The sequence below is a fragment of the Emydura macquarii genome, unplaced genomic scaffold (genome assembly GCF_026122565.2).
Source record: "Emydura macquarii macquarii isolate MOO-44397 ecotype Brisbane River unplaced genomic scaffold, CSIRO-AGI_Emac_v2 contig_3348, whole genome shotgun sequence".
Taxonomy (NCBI): domain Eukaryota; kingdom Metazoa; phylum Chordata; order Testudines; family Chelidae; genus Emydura; species Emydura macquarii.
In genome coordinates, this window is record NW_027133485.1 from 6,862,265 (window position 1) to 6,869,352 (window position 7,088).

Here is a 7,088-nt window from a genome sequence, read left to right on the forward strand (position 1 = left end):
ACACTGCACAGAATTAGCGCCATCCCTGCAGAGAGCGAGAGAAATGAAGAGGCCTGGGCGGAGGAGAAAGTCATGCTCTCAAGTGAGATTTGAGATGAGATGAAGATTTTTGGTGAGGCTTTAGAGACACAAGGCGGGAGTTGCAGATGAAAAGGCTCTTTCCCAGCGACACTGAGTGGAGGGACAGCAAGGAGGCTAGTGACTGAGGAGCAGGAGCAGGAGCAGGGAGGGGAGAAGACACACAACGATGCAGCCTCTTTGGCTCCAGCCTTTCCCCAGCCCAGAAATGCAACAGCAGTGAGTGCTACTGCTCCTTGCTCACTGGCGCCGCGGCATCAACATTGTCAGCTCACGAGTCAGGAGCAGAGTGGAAAAGGAGATCCAGGGTCAGGAAACAGCAGCGGGAAATCCTCCAGGCTGGTGCAATATGGTTTGCGAGGAACGGATCTAACTGGAGAGCAGAGGCAGTTATTAATTACAAGGACCATTCATTCATGGGTGTCTGGTGTCTAAACGCCTTGTCACCCACAGCGGCTGTTTCCTACGATCCACGGGTGCTCCAGTCTCAACCCGCCTGGAAAACTTGCGCAGGACGGGCCTGGACTTGGATTCCATCCACCAGAAACCCCAACCCCGCAGGAGCTCCTGCAGAGAAGCAGCAGGCAGGGTTCAGAACAGGAGTCTGGGTTCAGGGCTGATTCCCTCCCTCCCACACACACTAATTTAGAAGGACAGAACCTAGAGTGGCCCAGGCAGACAGGACGTCTCCTTCTGCCCCCTCCCCACATTGGCATAAGAAGGGTTATCATTTTCTTGGTGCACACATTAGAGACGCAGGCACAGACAGACACCAGCCTGCATGGTGGGGTGGGGTAAGGGGAGTAGAAATAGAGGCACTTCATTTCATTTGGACACCCCAATAGCTTTCCCGCTCTCCGAGATGGGCGGGGGCGGCGCCAAGTGTACGGATGACGCTGGAGCGATACCTCCCACTGCCGCCTCCTCCTCCCAGCCCCCGGCTGCACTAAAATCCAATTTGGGAACTAAAGACCAAGCAAGCGGCGCTGCTAATCCGCAGCTGGTTTCAGTTTGTATCTCGCAGCTGCCGGGTGTCTGCACAAACGTCCATCCCCATGTGACACCGTCACCCAGACAGCCTCCTATCCTGTCACAGCCTGTCTGGGCCAGGGACTCTCACGCAGTCTGCCTCTCTCAGCCTGGGAACTCACCAGGAGAGGGGCTTGTCGGGCACATTGTACCACCAGGCAGCTGCCAAGCGGGAATGTAAGGGTCAGGAAGCCTGAGGTCCCATAAACAAATGTGCATCTGATCCTCTTCTGACTACTCTCCACTGACTCTAGTGAGCTTCCTCGATTGGCACCAGAGAGATATAGATTGGGCCCCGTCTCTGAAACCTCCACCACTTTTCTCTCCCACAGGTAACCACCAGATGATTACACCACAGGAGAAAGAAACCTGTTGTGTATTTTGTGTCCTGCAAAGACTGTCCGTGGGTTTACATCTGTGTGTTCCGTGCTGATTTCTCTCTGAATACAAGTCATTTCCAAGGATTTAACATAAGTATTTCCTCTCAAACTCAAGGCAGACTGGACAGCACCCTGAAGACAAAATACACAGCCCTCCTGCCAGCCAGGACTTATCGCCACACCCTCTGACCCAGGCTGAGAGGCGTTCCCCAGTCAGCAGAGAGAGATCAAGGCTTCCAGTCGCAAGGAAGAATTATCCCCTGGCTGCTAATCCCCTTGCTCACATGACCGGAGACAGCGCTAAAAGACAACACAATGGATGTGCCAATCCCCCTTCCCGTGTGCTCACGCAAATACCGGGCTCACCACATTTTCCCTTTGAAATCGGCAGCACAACACTACTGGGAAATAAGCAAAGGCCGCCAGCGCTTGCTTCAAACAGCTCGGAGGCTTCACTCCGCGGAGCACACAGTGTGCGGAACTGTCCACCGGGGTGAGTGCCTTTCTGCAGACATTCCCCCGCACATCTCAGGAGGAACAAACTGCAGAACATACTGGCCCGAAGAATGAGACAGGCCTGAGGTGAGCGGTAGAAGGAACACGGCAGCTCGAGACCCTGCAGAATGTCTTCTCAAAACAGGAGCTGATGCATTTTAATAAAACTAGTCACATAGGTAGCGTCACTTTCCCAGCTTCTTCCAACCGACGATCTCAAAAGTACTTTGCAAAAACACTAAAGGCAAACACTAAAGGCTCCCATGGTCTGTGTTGTGCAGGTCAGACTAGATGCTCATAAACAATCCCTTCTGGCCTTAAAAATCCCCAGCGTCCTGTATGCTTCACCACTTCCTGACCCGGTGGGTATTAGCCCCATTTTACAGATGGGAAAACAGAGGCACAGAGAGGTTAAGTGACTTGACCAAGGCCACCCAGCAAATCAGTGGCAGAGAAGGGGAGCGAAGCTATGAATCCTGACTGCTAGAACCCTGCTGTAGCCACGACACTAGTGCCACCTTTAAACAAAAACCAGCAAAGGCTCAATTACAAAGACGGATGCAGAAAGTTCCCCTCCCCTCTGCACAGGAATTGCCAGGAAGTGGGTATTTCCCTATAATCAACAAGGGGGCTCTTTTGGCAGCACCTGCCTCACCTCGGTGCATGTTACATGGGGCAAGGGCCATCCGGTAACCCAGCCGCGGCTGGGCTTGGAGTGGAGCTGTGGTCCCCCTCCATTGTTCCAGGTTTCTGATGTCCTCTTCACATCGGCTATTTACCGGAGCAGCGTTTTCGCTGGGTTTATGTAACACAAACTCTGGAGCTCTTTTCCCCAGCACCTGTTGCCACAATGTTACCTAATGTCTTTTCCTTAGGACAGCTTGGAGTAGTAACAGGAGGGAGTCTCTGCTGGCCATGTGTCCTCAGCTAGACTGAATGACGATTGTACAGAAACACGAGGGGTTGAGTTCTCCACTAGCCTCTAGCCCTGGCGCGATCAGATTGGTACAGACAATTGGGCGGTTGGTATCCAAGGTCTCGCCCAATTTCCCTGCTTGGGGTTCGATTCCCGCCGTGGTTTCCGTAACTGCCTCTCGTACAGGCTTGTGCTCCGGTCCACAGCTTGGGTTTGTAACACCAGGAGCTGAAAAATAATCCATGCTCACAAGAGGTGGGAAGGCTGTGCTAAACGGCAACCAGCTGTAAACAAGGCTGGAGCCGGCGCTGTTCTGAACCCACTACCGATGGGGCAGGGATGGAACGGACTGCTTCACTGAAGACAAGCGGTTTGGGGGACCATCGGGACTACACGCTGCTGTCTTTGCCTGGTGTGAGGCCAGGACTATAAATTCCACAAAGGCTCAGCTCATTCCCTTCAGTGAAACCTGCAGGATGGGACTCTGGGGTAGGAAGCATCCATGGCAAACTCCTCACAGGGAGAGAGGGCAGGAGCAGACGTGGGATTTCCCAATGGAATAGGCCTGCCCCAAACCTGGCAGATCCCAGCCAGGTGCCCTCCCCCCCGCCAGCCGCACAGCTCCATTAGAAGCTGGGGAGTCCAACATTAGGGCTCCCCAGACACCGTTTTCGCAGCACAGCTGGGCCCTCTCTGGACGCTTCATTCACACGCTGGCAAGTACCAGCTGCATTTCTGTCAAGTCACTTTCACGTACAATATCAAACATGGTTCCTCAGAGTTTGCTAACTAAGCAATAAGGCAAAGAACGAGCAATCGAGTAACTAAGGTGTCTAGGGATCTGGTTCTTGCAGGTGACCAGGTATTACTATTACTAATTTTAAAAAAATCTGAAAAAACAGCTGCAATCTAATGGATTGAGCCCAGGGCTGGGAGTCTGGGGAGAACTCCTAACATGGCCACTCACACACGGCGTGGCCTCGGACGAGTCACGCCCTTTCCCCATGCCTCAGTGATCACACCAATGAACTGGAGAATCTCTTCCCACCCTCCCACAGCGATTTTCAGCAATGGACCTCAACGCACAAATGAGGACGCCGACCAAAATAGGGAGCAATTATTAAAAAAGAGCAGGCTGTGATTGAAAATAAATCTTTGGAGGCCTGCGGCTCTCAGCATCGGGCCGCAGGGAAAAGAAGGAAAGCAAGCTTCTGAGGGGAATCCGGAGAGATACAGAGCAAAAGCAAAGTGATTAACTGCACAGACCTCAACTAAATGCCCAGGCTGGCTTCTAGTCGCCGTCACCAGTTCAGTTTCTCAGAGCTGGCTCGGCCATGGCAATCCCTGGGTCATGCAGTGCCAAGAAAGACTGAGCTGGCACACGTGAGGTGACAACGGGAACACCAGCGACAGAGCTTCATACAGGCAAACAAAAAACTCTTGAGAGGGCCCCGGGCTCAATGCTGAGGAAGAGCAACCAAAACCTTCCAGGGTAACTAACCCCTCTAGGGTTGGGGGCTTCACTCTCCAGGGTCATCCTGCTAGCATCTTTCATGAGCTCTAACTGCACCGGTGGGGAAAGGACAACGCTGGGAAGTGGAGCAATGAAGGATCTCCATGCTGATTGGCAGGGTGTGAATACATCCAAGCGGAGGATGATGAACTCCAAGAGAGGATCGCACATAAGGCAAGTTCTCCACCGCCCCCCTACAGGGCAGGGGCACTGCATCTCCTAGAACATCTCTCTTCTGGTGCAGGGTCAGGGCCAGTGCAGCAAGGATTTTAACTGATAAAAAGACACAGGCAAAGCCGGGCCTGTGCTGTTTTCTAATCCCACTGTAATTAATTACCTTATCTTTGGCCAAAGCCATTTAGATAAAGTGCCTGGTGTGATAGACACTAGGACTCGAGCAGCACAGATGGGAAGGCTGCATTTGTCTGGGGATTAGCGGAGGGCAGATGGAGCTAAGTGGCATTCCTCATTGGACAACAGCCTGAAACTCGAGACTGCAACAACTTTCTCAGGCAGGCTGATTTTGAACTGCACTCTGCAGAAAGAGACAGAGAAGGGGCCAGTAGGGCCAGGGGCAACAAGACCAAGAGAGGGAAATCTGAACAAAGGTCCCACCCAGGAGCCTGTTGGGGTCTCTGCCGGAACCCAGCCAGAAGCGCTTTCGCACCAGGCCTGTTTGCTGGCACTTACCTAATGCTGGGAATAAAAATAGCCTGTGTTGATTTTTCAGCTCTAGGGGTCATGTGCACAGTTTGCTGGTTAAGTTCAGCGATGAGGAGCTGCCGGCAGTTTCCCCTCTGGCCTCTCAAGGCAACAGCTAACTAGGATGGTTCAGTCTCGAGACACTGAGACTATCCAAAAACACACGAGCATCCAGAACCAAGACAACCTCAGATCCTTCCGCTATGTACGAAGCATTTCAATTGCCTCAGCTCCTGTAGCATGATTAGGATCCTGAAAATCTGAAGTCCACTAGAGACTTTACTTGGAAGATGCTCAGACCCTACGGTGATGGGTTGCAGCATAGTACCTACAGGAGTGGTGTTTTCTATCTGCTCAAGAGGATAGGATACTCTGGTGATGCCTCTGTCTGCCAAAGAGTGAGGGGAAAATGAAACTTTGCATCTGATGCTTCCAGGTACTGAGCACTTCTACTCCAGGAATCAAGGGTGCATCTCTCATGCTCAGACAATGAACAAAGAGAAGGTTAAAGAGTGACTTGACTATAGTCTGTAGTACGCACAAATATTGACTAATGGACTCTTTGGTCTAGCAGAGAAAGGTCTAACACAATCCAATGGCTGGAAGTTGAAGCTAGACAAACCCAGTCTGGAAAGAAGACACACATTTTTAACGGTAAGAATAACAATCACTGGAACAATTGACCCAGGGCCATGGTGGATTCTTCATCACAGACAATTTGTAAATCCTGATTGTATGTTTTTCTAAGAGCTCTACTCCAGGAATTATTTGGGGGACATTCTCTGGCCAGTGTTATGAGAACACACTAGAGCAGTGGTTCTTAACCTTTCCAAACTACTGTACCCCTGAAGCCTGAGTCCCACCCCCACGGGGCTGAGGCATGTAACTTAGTTTCATGGCGCCTCTGTGGCTCCAGGCAATTGCCTTTCTTGCCACCCCCAATACCAGCTCTGCACTTGCGACCCCTCTAAAACCCCAGGTTAAGAAACACTGCACTAGAGGATTACAACGGTCCCCTCTAGCCTGGCAATCGAGGCACCTGTCACCTTTTGCCCTTCCATCAGTGGATTCATTTCCCTGCTCAGTCACGGGAGGGGTGAGATAGTGAAACAGAACCTACATTCACAAGGGACATATCCTCCTGCCCCTGCCTCCATTGAGCCCCAGAGGAAGTGTGGACACTGAACACACAACATCGAGCAGAAGGGAAAAGCTCTCCTAGCAGCGCGGCCCCCACCAGCAGCTCAGTGTCCATCGCTAATGGGATCATCAATGGAATATGCATAATAGCAACAGCTATTTTGGTCGTGTAACACTGTTTATCTTTGGGGATAGTGGAGTTCATAGTAAACCGATTAGGGACATTAAATCCATTTTTAACAGTATGGTCCCCTGACAGCACATACTCAGTAAGGCAGACTTGGACACCACCCAGTAACCCCTCCCTCATCCACAGAGTTTGCCTTGAAGATCCCCAATCCTATCCTAGTGAGAGGAAGAGGGGAAAACCTACACCACAGAGTCGTTAAAAAATAGCGTTGGAGGTTTCGAAGCCAGCGCTCAGCGCCTGCTAATTCCAGCGCAAAAGAGTGACATTATTTTCAACTTCTCCTTGGATTTATCTTGACTGAGCTAGCCCCGGTGGGTCAAACAAATCAGTGATGCTACTGTTTAGGGCATTACAGAAACAATTAAACATAAGGGATAGAGAGCATGTACCGGCAATTCAACCTAATCCCCAACCAAAGACCTGTCCCCAGAGCCTGTGATAGGGAATCTGTCCACAGATGCCTTTTTTCGTAATTCAATCCATTCCCAAGCGGGCAGAACCCTGGGGCATTCGTCTCATCTTGGTCACGTTAAGTGATTCTGTGGCAGCGGCAGGAACACCTGGAGCTTCGAAGGCTAGAAGCCCCATGGGAGAAACCTCAGCTAAAATATAGTCTTCCTTTGCCGCAAGAATCCGGCAGTCCCA